The following is a 22,116-nucleotide window of genomic DNA, read 5'->3' on the forward strand; positions in this document are numbered from 1 at the left end:
GAATACCCAACTTTTACATCAACATGGATGGGACTGGAGGCGAGTATGCTAAGTGAAATAAGTCAAGCAGAGAAAGTCAATTATCATATGGTTTCACTTGTTTGTGAAACAGAAGGAATAGCATGGAGGACATTAGGAGAAGGAAGGGAAAAATGAAGGGGGGGAAATCGGAGGGAGAGACGAACAATGAGAGACTATGGACTCTGAGAAACAAAATGAGGATTTTAGAGGGGAGGGAGGTAAGGGGATGGGTGAGCCCGGTGATGGGTATTAAGGAGGGCACATATTGCATGGAGCACTGGGTGTTATACGCAAACAATGAATCATGGAACACTACATCAAAAACGATGTATTGTATGGTAACTAACGTAACACAATAAAATTAAATTAAAAAAAAAAAAGAAAACAAATAAAATGACCATGACAGGTCAAGAAAGAGATCATGAAAGAGGAAAAAATCATTTTTGTTTTCCTGCTTTATGAACAAGGAGCTCTGCATTTTTATTTTTCTCAGGGCCCTGCAAATTATGTAGCTGCTCTGCTCTTATGACTCAGCCTAGTGTTTTTATTGAATATAAGGAACTACTTGTCTAAATTAGAGAATGTTGTAGCACATAAAACAGGAGATAAATCATACTTGTTTTTGCTCTTTTATTTCTACTCCTAATATTAGCATTTTAAAATAATCACTCTTTTGATTTACTAACATTCTTTAATATTTATTTGGCAATGAATCAAGGCATTCATTTGGGAATGAAAGACTAACATCATCAAAAGTTATGAATTTTCCTTTTGGTACAGAGTTTAGTCATATTACAGATACTTAATAAATGTTTCTTTTATGGTCTTTTCCATTCAATAATGATCAAGTGTTATATGACTTTACTATTTTGAGAAAAAAATGCAGAGAGGTTTAAAAAAATTTAGTTTTGATTAAATGAATTATGCATAACTTGAAGGGCAATTTTTAAATTTTTTTAATTATTATTTTTATTTTATTATTCTATGCCCAGCGTGGAGCCCAACTTGGGGCTTGACCTCAAAACCCTGAGATCAGGACCTGAGCTGAGATCAAGAGTTGGTCACTTAACCCACTGAGCCACCCAGGAGCCCTAGCAAGTGCTTTTTAATAACAACTTTGATATATTACAGATCAAATAAGTGCCCCAAACAAGAGCATAGTGCATTTACACATTCATATAATAAGCCATCAGAATCTCATTGTCACAAAGCGCCCCTCAGGCAATTCTGATGAAAAGGCCTGATCATTGTTCACTGGTTGGCCTTGAAGAACTACTGCTTGATCCACCGAAAAACACCTTAAGCAATCAGGTTTTAATACAGTTCATCCTTCCTTAGGGGTCTTAAAAATTATTATCTTTGAGGGGCACCTGGCTGGCTCAGTTGGTGGAGCATGTGACTCTTGATCTCGGGGTCATGAGTTTGAGCCCCACGTAGGGTGTGGAGATTACTTAAAATAATAAAATCTTTAAAAAGAAAATTGTGATCTTTGAGGCAGTTGTTTGATTAGAGGTTCGGGGGAGAAGGGGAAAGAATTATCAAGAAAAAACAACTTATTTCTTTTATTCCTTAGAGGGGAAGGGATATATAACAGGTAGAGGAGATATCTCTTGATAAAAGACCTAGATGAACAGACATGGTATGTTTGTGCTTTTAACAAACACATGTTTTAGATGAGAATTTTGAGTTTTACTTTCATATTAGAAGCTCATATCTTTCTTTATTCATTGGTCTTCCAGGGAAGAAGGCAGTGATTCATGAGGATTCTTGGTTATTCTTCATTAATAGGCAATTGGTCAATGATTCTTCATTATTAAATAGTTCAAGAATTTACTAGTCAATTTATAGTTGATATACATTTCCTGCCTCTCCTCCCATTGCCTACCTCACCCTCATCAACATCTCCATCATAAGCAGGAGCAAGGGATTAGAAATGAAACACAAGTACACTCAGTGTTGCTGTGATCAGCTCAGAGTATAATTTCAAGATGCACTTAATATACTTAGTTTCTTTGTGGGTGTTAATGCTCTCTGACTTTAAAATGAAATGCAAAGCAAAACCCATTATCAGACAGCAGTCAATCACACTCTAGGGAGAGTTTGCATAAATGTATTCCCTTTGCAGGGTTTTGAAATTTTGGAACATATCATCATATCATCATAAAACGAAAGGATTTGCTTACCTTATACCCTTGCTTGGGCTGACTCTAAGCCTGCCCTAGTCATTCTGTGGTATCTAGGGATGGTGGGGGAACTCGACTGGTTTCTTCTCTGTCATCTCTCTGCTTCTGTGTAAGGACCAGGATAGAAGTTGGGGACACACTTGGCTGCTGGGGTGTCAGGAAGTAGAAGCCAATTAGGGCTAACTTGGGCTATGGGGTACATTTGTAGGGAACTCCGGATTGGAGGAGTTGGGCCTCTCTAAAAATGTGTGTTAGCCACATGGCTTTAAGAGATTGTAGCTTTCTATAAAGTATGCAGAAGGTTAGGATTTAATTCCAATTCTTTCACCAACTAGTTTGGCTTTAGGCAAGTAATGTAACTTCTATGAATCTTACTTTCCTTTTCTGTAAAAAAAGGGGAATCTCTAAGATCCTTCCTGATGATATTAATTTAGGTCTATGATCCTATTAGGAAAATGGTCATTATCATCCCTGATCAGAAATACTGTAGGATTAACAGAGCATGAAGAGAAAGACTGAAAATCTGGTTTGTTTGTATGGTATAATAAAGAATACATCTGGTTTTTGCCCTCAGTTCCTGACACAAAGCTTCAAACACCCATAGAATTTCCTGAATGACCAGAGTGTGTCTTTGTTATGCTAATGAGGCAACTCAGGGTGGGTCCTGAGATAGCTTAAGGATCTGGTCACCAGAAAGACCAACCACTTAAGGGTTGGAATGTTGGGCCAGCCCAACCTCCACAGAGGGGAGATTGAGTTCAGTCATGTGGTCAATGATTTAATCAATCATGTGTAATCATGTGTAATCATGATGCCCCAATAAAATCTCTGGACATTGAGATTCAGTAGAGCTTCCCAGTTGATGAACACATTGTTGGGCTGGGAGGATGACATGGTTAGATTCCATTAGGAGAAGGCATGGCAGTTCTGTGCCCCCTCCTGTCTGCCCCCTCCTCCTGCCCCCAGACCTTGCCCTATGTGTCTCTTCATTTGGCTGTTTTTGAGTTGCATCCTATATACTCAACTGAAATCACAAGTAAAGCTTTAAACGATCTCTGTGAGTCATGCCAGCAAATTATTGAACCTGAAGGGGTTATGGGAATCCTCAAATGTAGAGCTGGTTGATCAGAAGTGCATGTGGCCTGGGAACCCCACTTGTGGCTGGCATCTGAAATGAGGGCAGTCTTGTGGAGGATGAAACCTTTAAGCCTATGTTAGTGTGATACTAACTCCAGGTAGTTAGTATGAAAACTGTGTTGCAAGACACCCACTTGATGTTGGAAAGTTGTTATCAGTTTGCCTAGAATTAATATGAATTATAATATTTTATATGAACTTCCCACCTTTATGCTTTATTTCAATAGCATAATGCTTGTATTTGTAATTGAATATGTGAACTTATATATTTAATATTTAATATAAAATTATTTGATTACAGTCCCAGACTATGTTCATGGATACCCAACCTTTAGTTTATGTTCACTTATTTTGGTCGCCTGCTTACATAGTATGTGCATGACTTAAAAAAGAATAAGGAAATAAAACTAAGAGAGTCCTTTAAAAATTGTTTTGCTTTGGGACACCTGGGTGGCTCAGTCAGTTGAGCACCTGACTCTTGATTTTGGCTCAGATCATAATCTCAGGGTCAAGAGATCAAGCCCTGCATCGGGCTCTGTGCTGGGCATGGAGCTTGCTTGGGATTCTTTCTCTCTCTCTCTGTGCCCCTCCCTCCTCCTAAAAAAAAAATTGGTTTTGCTTTTAAAAAATAATGTATTAAGTCATCAGGTATTAATTAACTAATTAATTAATTAATGCAAGACATTAATTGATCATTCAGATGGTAGCTGTCAATGTAGAACTAGAAGATAGAAATGTTCAGGGAAAGAGTCCAGGTTCTGATGATTTGAGAAGGAAAGTGTCTGTGGTATAGACTAGATGTGTTCATCCATTTAATTTTTCTCTACTTCCCAGGCACATGAGAAGACTTTCCAGATCCTTAGCAGTTATGTGAGGGCCATATGACTAGTTTTGGCCAATGGGTTGTAAGAAGAAACAAGTGTCATTTCCAATCAGAAGGCACTCATGAGCAGATGTGAATGCTCTGTGTCACATCAGACTCTGAAGCTGTGTTAATATGGTGGCGTCGCGAGCTGGTGGATCCTCCATCAGCCTGGATTGCTGAGTGACTGCAGAGTCTGCTGCTGACCCACGTGGGCTGTGCAACATGAGGAAGAAATAAATCTTTGTTATGTGAAGCTACTAATAGTTTGGGATTAATTCATTACCATAGCGAATTGTAAGTTATTCTAACTAATGTAGTGACTTTGGGTACCTTTTTAGTGTGGTTCTAAATTCCTGTCCTGGGTTGAGCTCTTGAATGAATCCTGAGGTTCTCGGTGGAAGATCTGAGCTGATGTAAAAGAACGAAGAGGCAAATCTTAGAGATAAGGAGCACTACTTAGCCAGCGTTACATGTTGGTTTTTCACAAGGTGGCCAGATATTTGAGCTGCAAGGACCCTTAGAGATCATTCAGCTCACTAGCAAACACCACTGGTTGCATACCTAAATCCATTCCTCACCCTTTTTTTCTTGTTTACAGAGCCCATGTGCCCAAGGAAGGGCTTCCCTGGGCTCCCTGGTCTAAGCTAGTCATGTGGCCCCACCCCCTTGGCAGTGATCTTTCTTGGAGTGGTCATGTGACTCCGTTCTGGCCAATGTTAGGTAAGAGGCTGTCTCCGGGGGGCCTCTTGGGAAAGACTTTTCTTGCTCTCAAAAAGAGATGTCTCATAAAAAGGCGTTCCCTTTTGTACCTCAGCACATGGCTGTGTGAAGCATGATGCTTGGAACATAAGAGCACTTGGTTCTTGGTTGTTGAGACTGTGAATAAGGCAACCCTGGAAGGGCCCCTCATCTGGACTTCTCAGTGTGCGAGATGAAATGTGGTTGTTGTAAAGTCACTTGAAGCCCCAAACCTCCTGTCTGATATGCCTATTCCCATCATTTTGCAGGTGGAATCTGCCATGTGTTGACTTTAACTCTCTTTCACTATGTGTAAGTTCTAGAAGAAATCTGTGTAGGGCGCCTGGGTGGCTCAGTTGGTTAAGCGTTTGCCTTGGGCTCAGGTCATGATCCCAGGGTCCTAGCATGGAGTCCTGCACTGAGCTCCCTGCCCAGAGAGGAGTCTGCTTCTCCCTCTCCCTCTGCCTCTCCTCCTGCTCATGCGCGCTCTCTCTCCCTCTCTCACTCTCTCTCTCTCAAATAAATAAATAAGATCTTTAAAAAAAATCTGTGTATAAAATGTTATCACTGCTTAAAAAACAGTTTTATTGCTACAATTTATATACTATGCAATTCACCCATTTAAAGTGCACAATTCAATGGCTTTTGGTATATTCATGGAGTTGTGTGTCCATCACCATGATCAGTTTTAGAATATTTGTATTACCCTAAAAAGAAACTGTACCCATTGGCAGTCACTCCCTATATGAGTCAGCTTGGGCTACCTAAGAAAATACCCTAGACTGGGTGGCTTAAAAGTAGAAATTTATTTCTCACAGTTCTGGAGGCTGAGAAGTCCAAGATCAAGGTGCTGGCAAGGTAGATTTCATTCTGAGGCTTCTTCCCTGGGCTTGTAAGTGCTGCCTTCTCTCTGCGTGCTCATGTCACCTTTCTGTTCATGCTCTGGGACAGAGAGCAAGCTCCCTGGTATCTCTTGGTATAAGGGCCCTAATTCTGGGGAGCAGGGCCCCGCTCTTATGATCTCATTTAATCTTAATTACCTCCATACAGGTCCTCTGTGCAAATATAGTCACCCTGGGGGTTAGCTTCCATCTATGAATTTTTGGGGAATATTATTCAGTCCATAGTACTCCCCATTCCTTCCTCCCTTCCCCCAACCCCTGCAACCACTAACCTGCTTTGTTTCCACAGAAACACTGGGCATCCACTGTTTCATAATTGGTATGATTTATGATACCCCTACTCCCTACCCAAATTCAGAACAGGATGGACAGAGGGGCCAGATGGAACAGTAATGTCAGCTTTACTGATGCTCATGCTCAGCTGAAGTATGGGGGACCCCGACTTCATCCTGGGAACCAACCAGCGAGGCATCCCCCCCAGTTGGCACAGCTGGGCAAGTGCAGACCCCTCCCTCGGGCCCTGTTCCTATGTGGCAGAGAAAAGCACGGCACACCTGCTTTCTGCAGGCTGAGAATCCCCAGCTCCTCTTCCCAAACTCACCCACCAGCCAGTCCTGTCCCCAGCAGGAGTGAAGGGGGCAGAACTTCCTGTGGAGCCTTCACAGGAGCTCCACCTCAGCTGCAGGGCTATGCCCCTCCACGCTGTGACTGAAATGACAATTTCATTTCTAGAACTTCCTGTTTGTCTTGATTTGCAGTCATTCTAAAACTCTCTGGCCATGTTGCAGTAACATTTTTTCCCCCAAGTGTTTGAAATCCACATTCCTAAACCTAAGGCGACAGGTCAGTCTGTGGCCAGGACCCCCTTCCTTTGTTGCCCTGGGCTCCAAGATACAGGGATCTCTTTCTCCTCAAGACACCTTCAGCCAATGGTTTGAATTCCATTCAGAGCCATGGATTCTCTTGCAAGGCCTCTCTGTTCTCTGCAGGAGGGGCAGGAGCTCACCACCCTCTCTCCTTCACTCACTTCCAGCGGGCGACTGAGTGGTTGATCCTCATCCCTGCTTTATCTGGTTCCCGGGTTAGTATTTGACCTGTGCTAGGAAAAAACAGTCACCTGCTGATCTCAGATGACTGGACAAAATCCAGAACTAAAAGTGGACATTGACATACCTCACACAGCCTATCAGGGTTGATTTTGTGTACGTGGATTTACCATGCACATAGTTATTACCCAGGTCCCAGGTCATTCCTGCCCTCATAGTGAGGTTCCTCCAGAAGGACTGCTTTGATAAAGAAGAGGGATGGAGATTAAAAAAGGGAATGATTTTCCCTCTTGAGGCAATAATCCCAAAGATTCTTTGTCTCTTGGGTGTTGGAATCACGGTAGTAGCAAGAGAACTGAGGCACAAGAGAGGAAGTCTGGTTTACCTCTTACACGCCTCATTATCTCCACACTCCCCCATCATCTCCACAGTCTCTCCATCATCTACACACTCACCCCCATTATCTCCATGCTCACTCCCCATTATCTCCACACTCCACCATCATCTCCACACTCTCCCCTCCCATGTCCACACTCCCCCTTCATCTCCACACTCACCTCATCCTCTCCACATTCCCCCCATCATCTCCACACTCCCCCCATCATCTCCACACTCACCCCATCATCTCCACATTCCCCCATCATCTGCACTTTCCCCCATCATCTGCACATTCCCCCCATCGTCTCCACACCCCATCCTCTCCACATTCCCCCATCATCTCCATACTCACCCCCATCATCTCCACACTCACTCCCCATCATCCCCACATTCCCCCCATCATCTCCACAGTCACCCCACCATGTCCACACTCTCATCATCTCCACACTCACCCCTATGTCTCCTCACTGTGAGTTCTGGAATTGCCAATCACAGGGCATGAGGCAAAGAGATATCTTTCAGAGTCTGACTCTTCACACAAATTTAAAAATGCAATACATTGTGATAACTTTGATCACTTTAACTTCTATTTACAAGCCATCTTCTTCCTGGTTTCCCAGAGTCATGGAGCAGTTCTTGAGGGTGCTTCAATTACAATGCCTGTTGCTTCCTGATTGAGGGCTTTTGCAGTTTGGACTCCTTTATGTCTTACAGTTACTGAGACTATTCCTATAAATCAGAATAGGTTCAACCTCTGTAATTGCTTGGTTTCATTTTAATATTTCATACACACATTACTCAGGATTAATGTGTATATTAAATATTAAATGTTCCACTCTTTACTTTCAGGGTTCATCTTCCCACCCTGGTACAAGGGCACCATGCCAGTGCATGTGTGTGTGTGTGCATGTGTGAATGTATACACACGCATATACACACTCACACACACTACTTGGCAGACTTATTGAAATCTTACAGATACGAGTTTAGATTGGATTCACGATAAGGTGCCAGGCACATCATGATAAGGGAATAGATGCTTCTATTCTTCTTCTGACTACTGTGTCACTTCTCTCTTTCTGCCTCTACTCCCCGAAAACATGTTCATACCCACCATTCTCCCTGTTCCAAATGGGCTGAGTGTGACCAGAGGAAAATTGACTCTTCAGTCTCCCTCTGACTCTGACTAAATAAACATGACTATCATGAAACATCTCCAGTATTGAAATGTGACTCTCCTGGAAGGGTCTTCTCAAATATGCCTGATCATTTCGGCAGAGCCATTTCCTGGCAGAGTCACTTCCTGTTTGTAGTGTCTTCACCACACATCAGAATGATGTCTGAATGAGTCTTCATCCTTATGCTCAACACCTATTTGTTGAATGACGACAGGGTTGTTGTCCCCACTGCACAGATTCAGTGCCTGGCTCTGGGTCTTGCACCTCGATGATGCTCAGTTCAGATTTCTCTAAGAATGAGTGACTACGGACAGGTCCTGTGTCCTGCTGGTGTTGCAAGCTCCAGAATGAGGCAGAAGTCCCCGTTTGTGCCCCAAGGGGGTTGAGGATGTGAGAGGTGACATAAATACCAAGCAAGGGAACCGAAATTGTGGGTGAGCTCTCTTGGCAGGATTTCTCAAAATTGTATTCTTTTTTTTTTCCCAAAATTTTCTTCTTGCCCTGGTTTTACTATGCCACAGAAGCAGTTATCTGCACAAACTACCTTCTTTTGATTGCCTAATACAAAAATAGTTTTACATGACACAAACACATTTTCTACTTATCATAGGAAATGTGAGAAATAGAGGCAAGCCAAAAAAAAAAAAGAAAAAAGAAAAATCATCTGTAGTCTAATTCTACCACTCAGAGATTCTACTGCTATTTCCGGCGTGGTCTTTGTCATTCACTCACTCCCTCACTCGGCACCCATATTGAGCACCCACTGTGTCTGTGCGTTGTTCCAGGCACCATTCTGGGGTGAGAGCAATGAACGAGACAATACCCCTGCTTTCATGGAACTCACAGTCCAGAGGGGAGCACGGAGCAGATGGACAAAGAAGAGAATTTCAGTGATGCCACAATTCTGTGCAGACAATTTGCATGCTATGGCAGTGAGGGGCTGGGTGACAGCTGTGGTCAGGAGCTGGGGAAGGCCTCCCCAAGGAAGGGACATTTGAGCTAAGATCTGACTGATAAGAACCTGCTAGGGTGAGCTGAGCAGTCATAGAGGGCCAGACCTCGAAAGGCAGACCGTAACCTCACAGGCTATGGCCCTCAGCTGGGAATTGATTTAGATATTTGAAACGTTTTGGTCTCTGAATGGAAAATAATGGATGAAGGGATCAGAGAAAATCAGGAGGGGATTGCATTAGCCCAGATGAGAAACCAAGGACCACTGTTCTTCCAGTGTTTTGGGAAAAAAAAAAAAAATTAAGACATATTTTTATAAAATGTATTTGTATAGATTTAATATAGTTCTGAATGAGATTATGCTGTACGTATAACTTCCAATCCACCACTCAGCTTACTATTCATATTATGACCACTTTGTTTCTTTTTCACTTGATATTCTTCTAGGCACCATTGTAAATGGTTAGTCACTATACTGATATGGGATCCTGAAACACTCTAGCCTCACGAACTGATTTGTGATGACAAAGAGAAACTGTATGCTGGACTCTCAAGGTCCCATGAGACTAGTAGACCAAGAAAAGAACAAGTAGATTTACAGTAGATTCTCAATGATAGTCATCATAATGATGCGAACAAGAATAGTTACTCTTAAGTGATTACTACATGTCAACCTCTGTTCCATGTGCTTCACATGTATTAACTCAGCCAGTCCTCATCTCTCCTAATCTCTGGGAGGAAGGCACTATTATTCTCATTCTCATTTTATTGATGAGAAAAAGGAAGCAAAGAGCATTAAGTAAATCTATGTGAGGTCTTTTATCATCAGTCTCTTTATTAAAGAAACACAAGGGCACCTGGGTGGCTCAGTCAGTTAAGCGTCTGTCTTTGGCTCAGGTCATGATCCTAGGGTCCTGGGATTGAGTCCCACATCGGGCTCCTTACTCAGTGGGGAATCTGCTTCTCCCTCTGCCTGCAGCTCTCCCTGCTTGTGTGCACACTCTCTCTCTCTCAAAAATAAATAAATAAATAAAATAAAGAACCACAATATTCAAAACGTGAAAATAACCCAAGCGTCTGTTGACAGATGAATGGATGAAGAAAATGTGGTCTATACATACAATGGAATATTATTCAGCTTCAAAAAAGAAGGAACTTCGGACACATGTTACAACATGTATGAAACTTGAGGATATGATGTTCAGTGAAATAAGCCATTCACAAAAGGACAAACGTTGCATGAGTCCACTTATGTGATGAGGTCCCTGGAGGAATCAAATCCACAGAGACAGAAAGCAGAAGCGTGGTTGCCAGGGGCTGGGGTGGAATGGGGGATGGGGAGTCAGTGTTTCACAGATAGAGAGTTTCAGTTTGGGAAGATGAAAAAGTCCTGATGGTGATGATTGTTGCCTAACACTGTGAATGTGCTTCCTGCCACTGAACTACACAGAAAAATGGTTAAGATGCTTAATTTTATGTGATGTATATTTTGCTCCAATAAAAAGAATGCACACTTCTTTCTCCAAAAGAGTTCCCAGCATGTTCAGTGCGAAGCCTTCAAATTTAAACATAACCACACTTAATAAGAGTGAAACAAATTTGTTTGGCTTAAAGGAGTATTCCTCAGTCCTTCCAAAATTAGTTGGAATACCCTCAGACTGAATGTTTTAGGCATGGAAATGTTTATCTTAAAAAGGAAATGTTCTCAGAGGGTGCAGTTTGAAATGAGGGAGGGAAAACAAAACACGTTTCAAACGTAGCTATGTTGTTTGTTATTGTGAATGAAGGGACAAATAAAGGCACTTTTAAAGAACCTTCACAAAATGCATAGAAAGCTTTGATGACTTGGAAGATTATGTGGGGCTGGAGATTCTCTTCCCCCCAAACAAGATATTATGCTGCTCTGCGTGATAAAGCAAAACCAGACCAGCTTTTAGTGGAACATGAATTTTGAGCTGTCGGGACCCAATGTGCCCATGGCAGATGCTGTTGGTGCCAGACCTACATCTCTCTGGCCTATCCCTGAGGTGGCTTGCCAGCAGTCCTTGTACACATCCATGGCCTGTGCACCTCTCTGGACTGGAGCATTGGCTGGCCTCTGGTGGGTGCTTTGCCTGGTGTAGGCAGGTTAGAAGGGTCAGAGAGTTAAATGCTCCTGGATCAAGCATGGGACTGCAGGTGGTGGATAAATACCCCAGCTCCCTCACTCTCAGGCGGACCATTCTGAGGTGCGCTCTGCTCAGAGAAATGGAGCCCGCTTGCCTACAGCGGGAACTCATTAATATATGATAGGTGGAATTTCTTTCTTCCCTTATGGTGCTTCCTGGGGTTTCCTCCTAAAGGAACTACTTGGATCCATATTCTTTTTAGCTTTAAGAAATGTTTTTTTATTTTTATTGTATTATGTATGTATGTAAAATATACATAACATAAAATTAAAACCTTTTTACCATTTTAAGTGTTCAGTTCTGTGGTATTAAGGTTATTCATATCATTGTGCCACCACCACCACTGTCCATCTTCAGAACGTTTTCATCTTCCCAAGCTGAAACTCTGTCCTCATTAAACACTAACTTCCGCATTCCCTCCCTAAACCCCAGCCCCTGGCAACCACCACTCTACTTTCTGTGTCCATGAATCTGACTGCTCTAGGTACCACATACAAGTGGATCATACAGTATTTGTCCTTTTGTGATTGGCTTATTTCACTAAGCATCTTGTCTTCAAGTTTCGTCCATGTTGCAATATATGACAAGATTTCCTTCCTTTTTAAGGCTCGATAAGATTCCCTTGTAGGTGTACCCCACGTTTTGTTTATCCATCCATCATCTAGGGACACTTGGGTTGCTTTGAATCCACACTCTTATCTCAAGGTCTTTTTTGGAGAGAAACTAAGATATTTTGAATACTGTCCAGGAGGGAATTCATGTGATGGTTACTGAAAGTTGGAATCAACGAGTTAAATGGAAGGATCCCAGAACTCCTTGTGATGGAGACCCCTTCATCTTAGCCTGAAGAGGCATCTATACCATCAATATGTGGGCAGTGGAAACAGAAGTTAAGGAACACGGGTGACATGCAAAGAAAAATGAGTTCAGTTTTAAATATTGAGCCCAGTGAATATGACCTTGCAGTGGTCCCAACATTTAAGTAAGGTTATGTGTTAAGCTCTGTCAAATGTCAGATGGCTAGTGAATATTTGACTTAGGTCCTGAGCTACAGAAGAAGTGTATATGCAAATGTCACAGATTAAAAGACTGTAGTATTAAGCAGGTTTATGTAGTCAGTGCTATTTGCTGTCACAGTATCTACAATACACTGCTCCAAGTGGTTCTCGTGGACTTGTAAATATGTGGGACCCAATTACCAGTTCATTGACATGTGCTTCCTCATGGTGTCACTCTGCTTCAGCAATGAGGGGACCACACTCACAATTCATGTGTAGGAAATACATGACCCGGGACATTCTGAAGGTGGTATCTGCATGCGCTAAGGACCGGATGCAGAAGCAGAACCCACGTTCACCTAATTATCCAGTGAAAGTAGAAATTACCTTTGTGCAAAGTGGAGCTTTTCCCCTACAAACATGTGCCTGTCCCAGGAGGGATAATTTGTAGTGAATACAGACACCTTGTGTACTTGGAGTCTCTCTCTTTTGTATCTTACAAAGAACTTGTTTATAGAGTCAGGAGTACCTGTGTGCCCCACACCTGCTCGGGAAGAGCTTCCAAACATCTTTGCACATGAAAAACACTTAAACAAATGCATTTTATTTCTCATTAGTGTTACCCAATCTTCATTAGCTTCATAAACACTCACCTCCACCCATATGATCTTAATACTCTACTAGGGATAAAAAACTACATTATCTTAGCAGTTGGTATCAAAATCCTTTTAGGAGAGACACAGGAGACTTTCCTCTGAGCTCCCACAGCACTTTCCCAATACTTTTTAAAGTTTTTTTTTTTAATGTGGTAAAAATATAACATAATGTACAATTATAACTACTTTTAAGTGCAGCTTAGTGGCATTAAATACATTAAGTACATTGTTATGTAGTCCTCACCATCCATCTCCAGAACTTTCTTCATGTTGTAAAACTAAAACTCTATACATATTAAAAATAACTCCCCATTCCCTCCTCCCCCAAGGTTCCTGGCAACCACCATTAGACTTTCTGTCTTTGTGAATTTAACTTCTCTAGGTGGCTCAGATAAGTAGAGTCATATAGTATTTATTTATTTATTTTAGAGAGAGGCTGGGGGAGGGGCAGAGGGAGAAGGAGAGAGAGAATCCTCAAGCAGTCTCCCTGCTAAGCGCAGAGCCTGACATGGAGCTCGATCCCATGACCCTGAGATCACGACCTGAGCTGAAATTAAGAGTTGTACACTTCACTGACTGAGCCACCCAGGTGTCCTAGAATCATATAATATTTAACCTTTTGTGGGTCTGGCTTATTTTACTTAGCGTAATGTCCTCAAGATTCATCCGTGTTGTAGCCTGGGTCAGGATTTCTTTCTTTTCCAAGACTGATAATATTCCACTGTATCTAAATACCGCAATTTTGACCTATGCTTTTTTAAATTGGGATTTAATTGACATATAACATTATATTAGTTTCAGGTGTAAAACATAATGGTTTGATACGTGTATATATTACAAAACGATCACCACAATAACTCTAGGTAATATGCATTACCACACATAGTTACAATTTCTTTCTTATAATGAGAGAGTTTAAGATTTACTCTGTTAGAATCTTTCACAAATACAATACACTATTATTAACCCATAGTCACCATGCTGTACATTACATGCCCAGGACTTACTTGTTTTATAACTGAAGTTTGTACCTTTTGACCATCTTCAGCCATTCCTCTCTCCCCCTACCCCTGACCTCGGGAGACCCGTATCTATTAGTTCATTTTTTTAAAGATTTAACATGTTATTGAGATAATATGGTATTTGTCTTTCTCTGTCTGACTTATTTCACTTAGCATAATACCCTCTAGGTCCATCCATGTTGTCACAAATGGCAGGGTTTCCTCCTTTTTTATGGCTGTGTAATATTCCATTCATACCACATTCTTTTTATCCATTCCTCTATTGATGGACACTTAGGTTGTTTCCATGTCTTGGCTCTTGTAAATAATGCTGCAATGAACATGGGGTTGCAGATCATCTTCCGAGTGAGTGTTTTCATTTCCTTTGGGTAAATACTTGGACATGGGATTACTGAGTCATGTGATAGTCCTATTTTTAGTTTTTTGAGAAACTTCCATACTGTTTTCCATAGTGGCTGCACCAATTTACATTCCTACCAACAGCGCACAGGGTCCCCTTTTCTCCACAGCCTCGCTGACAATCATTATTTCTTGTCTTTTTGATAACAGCCATCCTAACAGGTGTAAGGTACTATCTCACTGTGGTTTTGATTTGCATTTCTCTGGCCTGTACTTTTGATACAGCACTTACTAGCTACTGTCTCTTTTAGCCTATAAGCTGCATGCGGACACAAACACACTAAAGATTCATACTTGGAATTCATTCACCTCCCCATGTGTCAGGGGAGCTAGTTTAACATAAGGACATATTACTCAAAGAGTCAGTTAATGGTAACATTACACAAACACACACACACACACACACACACACACGTCCCAGAATAATGTGTGTCGGGGCCTGATTGTTACTATGACACTATGAGTGAGAGAGGGTAACCTGGTCCTACCTATAGATTAATTGCTTTACTGACTGATTTGTTGATTAACTCATTCATCTGACAAATATTTTATACACGTAATACATGTGTCAGGCATCTTGCTGATGACTGAGACCACAACGCAGATACAATCCTTGCCTTCCTGGAGTTTCCAACTAAAGGGGGAGAAGTTAAAAAATAACTTCTCACCTAAATACATAATTACAAGTTGTGATAAGAAGGGGCACCTGCACCCCAATGTTCATAGCAACAATTTCCACAATAACCAAGGAGGAGACACCCTTCAACGGATGAATGGATAAAGAAGATGTGGTTCATATACACAAAGGAATATCACTCAGCCATCAGAAAGGGTGAATACCCACCATTTGCATCAACATGCTTGGAACTGGAGGGGATTATGCTAAGTGAAATAAGTCAAGCAGAGAAAGACAATTATCATATGGTTTCACTCATATTTGAAACATAAGGAATAGCATGGAGGACCATAGGGGAAGGGAGGGAAAACTGAATGGGAAGCAATCAGAGGCTCTCAACTCCGGGAACCAAACTGAGGGTTACAGAGGGGAGGGGGGATGGGGTAATGGGGTGATGGGCATTAAGGAGTGCATGTGATGTGATGAGCATTGGGCGTTACAGGCAACTAATGAATCATTGAACACTACATCAAACACTAATGATGTACTATATGTTGGCTAACGGGACATAATAAAAAAAAGAAGAAAAAAAAGAGCTGGGAAGAAAATAGCATATAGGCTGGTGTATGAGACACAACAGAAACATATACGTCCTCTAATGAGATTTTTTTAAATAAAAAGAAAACATATTCCTTGGATGTCTGACCTCTGATTGACATTGACAGAGGGAACTCCCATCTTGGAAACTTCTTTCCTCCAAAACCTAACAATGTGAACAACAAAAAAATGAAAGTCAGGAAAGGGCGATTGTCAAAAAGATAAGAAATGAGTGTTCAAAAAACAGCTCAGCAGCCCCATCCCGTTCCCCTCAGTGCCTAACTCCACCCTCCATAGAAACACTATCTGGGAGAAATGCGTATATGAAACCCTGACAAATGGCATAAATGACCTCCAAACTGTAGCGAGGCAGAAGAGAGGCTGCTGGGGGGTGGCCGGCGAGCCAGTGCCAACAGCAGGTGACCTAGGAGACCGTCAAGCAGGATGGCGCAGGGAGGGCTGAGCTGGGCAGATGCCACCATTTAGATGTCAAGTGGAGAATTAGGAGCCGGCAAAGAGGAAGAGGGGTCAGAGACAAAGAGGGGAAACCACGGATGTCGAGATGCTGAGAGAGGAGGGTGTGATAAGTGCTATGGAGAGATGCCCTGGGGTGAGCGTTAAGCACTGTCATTGGACCTGGCAAATGGAGATGAGAGTTTGCTCACCAAGAGAGCTTTGAATGGTCAGATCTTCTGATCCTCCAGCTAATGACACTCGGGCCCCTTGAGAGTCACTTTGACCACTGCCATCAACCTAGAGTGGTTGGTGGAGATGCCCAGTGACAGTCCATTAAGACAGCATCACAAGCACAATTCATAGTCACCGCCATGATGGTGGAATTGGATGATTCACCACGTGCAGGACACTAAGCATCCTCATGATACGTGTACTGCAGCCTCTTCTTCCATAGCTCTCTCAGTGTCACCACGAAGTCTAGCTTCTACTCTCTGTTGCATGAAAAAGCCAAAAATCTGAGATTAGGAGGACATGTCTGTGGGGGAGAAAAGCCTCAAAGCCCAGTGCAGTCGGCTGTCATTGCCAAAGATGACCCACCCCCTTCTAGGAGTGGCTTCCATTGGTCTTCACATCCTCCTCTCAGCTTCAACCAGGTCTGTGAGCCTGAGAGCTTTGTCTGCTTTCAGTCAAGGATGCTCGTTGGTTCTGGGTGAGCAATTTGAAAGTCACTCATGCAGCTAGAGGCTCTCCTGAAAGATCTTCATCTCTGCCAGGCAGGATGTGAGCTGACAGGTAATCCTTTTTCCATTTGGTATCAATATTTCTAGTAGTTTTGTGTGTTCATTTTGTCATCATTTAAAAACGTGAGTTATTAACATGTCACAAACACTACTCTGTATTCTCAGGATAATTTTGTAGCATTAATTTATGTTTTCATTCCTGTGTATTTTTCTTTCTCTTCTCCCATTCAAGTAGCTAACAAGTTACTTGGGTGGAAAGTAGGAGCTATTTCCAAGACGTTTTTTTTTTTGCCCCTGATTTTTTTTTTTTTAGGATTTTATTTATTTATTTGAGAGAGAGTGAGATAGAGTATGAGAGGGGGGAGGGTCAGAGGGAGAAGCAGACTCCCCACTGAGCAGGGAGCCCGATGCGGGACTCGATCCCGGGACTCCAGGATCATGACCTGAGCCGAAGGCAGTCGCTTAACCGACTGAGCCACCCAGGCGCCCCCCCTGATTTTTATTTATAAGCATTTTTGGGCACTGTGTCCTGCTCCCAGAGGTGGCAACACCTCAACGAGAAATGGGCTGTGGAATCCCTAGCCTTGTCAGATATTCCTGTGCCCTGAGCCACCTGGGCAGCTCAGTCGGTTGAGCATCTGATTGATTTCTTCTCAGGTCATGATCTCAGGGTCATGAGACCGAGCCCCGTTTTGGGCTCTACCCTCAGCTCAGAGTCTGCTAGTCCCTCTCCCTCTGCTCCTCCCCACTACCCACTTGGACGCGCATGTGCACTCTCTTTCTAAAATAAATAAGTAAATCTTAAAAAAGTATTCCTGAGCCCCAAGAATCTCATAGGCATATCAGGGGTGCTTGACATTTGGAGTTACTTAGACCAATAGGGGATGAATCCTGTCATCAGTCCTCCAAGATTGGCAGAAATATTTTAGTGACTCTCTAGCACAGCCAAGGGACCTGAGGACTGGTCAGTCAGTGTCCCAGAGGAGCTGATGACAGACACAGCAGGACCCATCCCTTGGCCTTGGTCCAGGTAAGTCCCTGACACCTTTTCACTTCACTGGAGATAGGGAAAGAACCCTAAGAATGATTGAGGTTGAGTTTTCCTCCAGCCCAGAGAATGTGGGCACCAAGTCAAAATTAATTTGATCTAAAAAAAATTTTTTAATGCATTTTTCCTGGTGCATTCGAATCTGAGGTCCGAGAATGGTCATACCTGTCTCACATTACGTTAACTTGAAGAAGTCAAAGTACAACCAGCTCTTGATTTTGTGGCCCATGGAAAAGAATGGCACATAGAAATGGAACCCACTGCTAATTCCAAACGGGTTTTCCTCATTTAAAGCCTTTCATTTTTGTTCTTCACTAAACAGCAGCAAGATGATTTTTCCTACTTTCTCCCTTTCCTCTCGTTGTCATTTAAAAATCGTATACAGCCACTTTGAAAAGGAGTTTGGCAGATTCTTATAAAATTAAACATGCACTTACCACATGATCTGGCAATCCCACTCCTAGGTATTTACACAACAGAAATGAAAACATATGTCCACACAAAGGCCTGAACATGAATGTTCGTAGCAACTTTATTCATCATTGACAAAAACTGGAAATGATCTGAATGTCCAGCTGGTATGAGGAACCCCAATTTGGTATATCCATATCATGAAACACTATTCAGCAAACTGAGTGAATGAATTACTGATACATGCAACAATATGGAGGGAGCTCTGAAGTATAATGCTCGGTGAAAGTGGCTCAACACAAGAGTGCATGCTGTATGATTCCACCCATACGAAATTCTATAGACACCACAGCCGAGTGATTGGCAGGAGGGGGGGAGAAGAGGGGGAGGGGGGTTACGGAGAGGGGATTGACTGCAAAGGGGCACAAGGGAGCTTTTGGGAGTGCTGGAAATGTTCCATATCCTGATTGGGGTGATTGGTAACATGACTACGCACATTGGCCACCACCCATCAAATTGTAACTTTAAAAATTGGTGAATTCTATTGTATGTACAAAAAGCTCAAAAAAGCTGACAAAAATCCTAAGGAAGGAGTAGAGATGAAAGTAATGAAGGTATTGAATAACTAATTCCTGGATACTTGAGAGACCTGTGTAAAGACTCCACAGCTTGCTCATGCCGGTTTTTCTTTCCTTTCTTTTTAAAATTTATTTATTTGAGAGAGTGAGAGAACGTGAGTGGGGGGGAGGGGCAGAGGGAGAGGGAGAAGCAGGCTCCCTGCTGAGCAAGGAGCCCTCTTCGGGTCTTGATCCCAGGACCCCGGGATCATGACCTGAGCCGAAGGCAGACGCTTAACCGACTGAGCCACCCAGGAGCCCCTCATGTTAGTTTTTCTTCCATGCTTTTGAATTGTATGTTGCTCACTCCCTCCACCCACCCACACTCCAATGTTCCAGTCAGAGGAGGCCCTCCACCTTCTCCAGCACCCCTTCTTTCCCTGTGAGAAGCCAGGCTGCCTTGGTTCAACACTATTAACTGCTATCTGGCTCCCAGTATAACATGAGCCAACATGAGCCCTTCCTCAACACCTCTTCCTCTGCAGTAGCTTACCCTTTTGCCTAGCTTTGCTCCACAGCCTTACTGCTGAGTGTGGGCAATATTTATCCCATGTGTATTTGGATTCTCCAGAGAAACAGACCAATAAAGATCTCTATATCGTCTATCTATCTAGCTATCCATCCATCCATCCGTCCATTCATCCATCCATCTATCCATCTATCTGTCCATCTAGCATCTATCTGTTTGTGTATCTATCTGTCTACCTCTCTAGAGAGAAAGAGAAAGAATGAGAGAGACTTTTATTTTATGGAGTTGGCTCCTGCAATTGTTGGGACTAGCAAGTCTGGAATTTGCAGGGCAGGCGAGCAGGCTGGAAATTCAGTGAAGAGCTGATGCAATCTTGAGTCCGAAGGCTGGGAACACAGGCAGAATTTCTACATGGCAGTCTAGAGGTAGAATTCCTTCTTTTCTGAGTGTTCTGAGTCTTTGCTTTTAAGGCCTTCAACTGATTGGATGAGGCCCACCCACATTATGGAAGGTAATCTGCTTTACACAAAGTCTGATTTAAATATTAATCACATCAGGGCACCTGGTGGCTCAGTCAGTTAAACATCCGACTCTTGATTTTGGCTCAGGTCATGATCTCAGGGTCGTGAGATTGAGCCCCAAGTGGGTTTCGCACTGGGCATGGTGACTGCTTGGGATTCTCTCTCTCCCTCTCCTTCTCCCTCTACCCCTCCACCCTTCCACTCTCCCGCTCTCTTAAAAAAAATTGTAAAAAAAAAAAAAAGAAAAGAAATATTAATCACATCTAAAAAATACCTTGATAGCAACATCTCAACTGGTGTTTGATCAAACAATGGTTACCTCAGCTTAGCTAAATTGCACATAAAATTAACCATCACACATCTTCATTAGCCTCTTTCCTCTCATTTAAAGCCATTAAAATCTGGGTTTACACTTCTGCTCTGCCCTTGGCTAGCTGTGTTACCTTGGAATAGTTACTTCATTTCCCCAATATAAATCTGGGGCAATAATAGGATTGTTACACAGGAATTAAATGAATGAATATAAGAGAGTTAATACATTCAAAGAGCCTATAGAAGAGTACCCAGCGCTATAAACCACTTACTACATGTCAGGCACTATTCTATATTTTACATATATTAACTAATTTTTGAAAAAAAATTCTATTCATCTTAAAATTACATTTATGAGTCAAGAAACTTCCCAGTCATGGCCAATGAATGACTTGAATCAAAGAGCAGGGAGGGGAACCATATGTGTGAAGTAAATTGGACAGAATAAAGAAATGTTTCAAATGCAAATGTTCAAAAAAATGCCCTAGAGCATTCCCCTACTTACTTCCTTAGCAAAATTTAATCAAGGCCTAGCATTTAAGATAATTTTCAAAAGCTTTTTGCTCAATGATATTCTTGTTTTGCTGTTTTATTTAATCACTAGTATGGCAAAAGCCTTAGATTTCTCTTTTTTTGGTAGTATATAAAAAGCATTTCTCATCCATTATACTTGAAACAGCCCACTTGTGGGCTGGTGGGGGCCCAGTCACCATGGATCACATTTCTATGGGAAAATGTATTCTGAGATCCAAGCAAATGACTTACAAATGAACTTTTAGTAAATATCCCATCTCTAATTTGCTGACTACTTTATTTTTATTTTTTTCTTATGTTCAGTTAGCCACTGTGTAGTACATCATTTGTCCTTGCTGCGGTGTCTACTTTAAATACGGACAGCACAACGAAGTGGGTAAGGACAAGACCTTTGACACTTTCAAACAGCTGTGAGGGTGACTCCCAGCCCGGCCACCTGCGGCCTTGTCACCGTGGGCAAATTGCTTAACCCCCAGAAGACTCAGTTCCTCAACTTGTTGTGAAGATTAATGAATCTTTCTAGCACATAAAAAGTGCTCAGTAGATGAAATTATTCTGTTCTGGAGATCATCTCATGGTAGTCATAACATTTCAATCATTTGGTACCAAATATCCTAATACCTAGCTTTTCAAATGAGAAAAGTGAGCAGAGACATTATAGCTACCCTTCTAAATACTCCGATGCATACGCATCTATCCACATTTCTCCAGAGAGTGTTTGTTCCCATTCAGGAACCTCCCATAATGCCCTGCTCTCTTGTGTCCGCAAGCACCAACCGAGATCAATGATTTCTGCATCGCCAAATCCTAAGGGCAGTTTACATCTTTTTTTTTTAGAGAGAGGGTGCATGCTCATACCTGTGTGAGCAGGGGGTGGGTGAGAGGGGGAGGGGCACAGGGAGAGGGAGAAAGAGAGAATCTCAAGCAGACTCTACGCTGAGCCTGGAGCCAGACAGGGGGCTCGATCTCATGACCCTGAGATTATGACCTGAGCTGAAATCAAGAGTCAGAAGCTTAACCAACTGAGCCACCCAGGCGCCCCTGCATCTTTAAATTACTGGGCCTCTGTGCTCTGTTTAACTATCAAACCACTGTGATGGGTTAAATGGTGTCCCCCCACATTCACGTGTTGAAGTGCTAATCCATAGCACGT

This window comes from Phoca vitulina, unplaced genomic scaffold (genome assembly GCF_004348235.1).
Source record: "Phoca vitulina isolate PV1807 unplaced genomic scaffold, GSC_HSeal_1.0 scaffold31, whole genome shotgun sequence".
Lineage (NCBI taxonomy): Eukaryota > Metazoa > Chordata > Mammalia > Carnivora > Phocidae > Phoca > Phoca vitulina.